Source organism: Eurypyga helias, unplaced genomic scaffold (genome assembly GCF_000690775.1).
Source record: "Eurypyga helias isolate BGI_N326 unplaced genomic scaffold, ASM69077v1 scaffold34355, whole genome shotgun sequence".
Classification (NCBI taxonomy): domain Eukaryota; kingdom Metazoa; phylum Chordata; class Aves; order Eurypygiformes; family Eurypygidae; genus Eurypyga; species Eurypyga helias.
In genome coordinates this window covers 1-217 of record NW_010253962.1, presented here as the reverse complement: position 1 = coordinate 217, position 217 = coordinate 1, and positions in this window count along the sequence as shown.

The window sequence follows — 217 nt, the reverse complement described above, 5'->3', positions numbered from 1 at the left end:
CCATGCCCAGCACTGAAAACCAGCCAGCTTCTGGTTACCCGTTCCCGTTTCAACGCCCCGCGCTTGTCACGAGACACGACAACGACCACGACGGAAGGAGAACGGCTGGGCCGGCAGGAAGGCCAGCGCCGGGGGCCCCTTGCCTGGTGACCTTGGCATAAACCGGGGACAAACCGGAAGATAAACCCCGGGGGCCCAGAGGAGCGGCCGAGCGCGG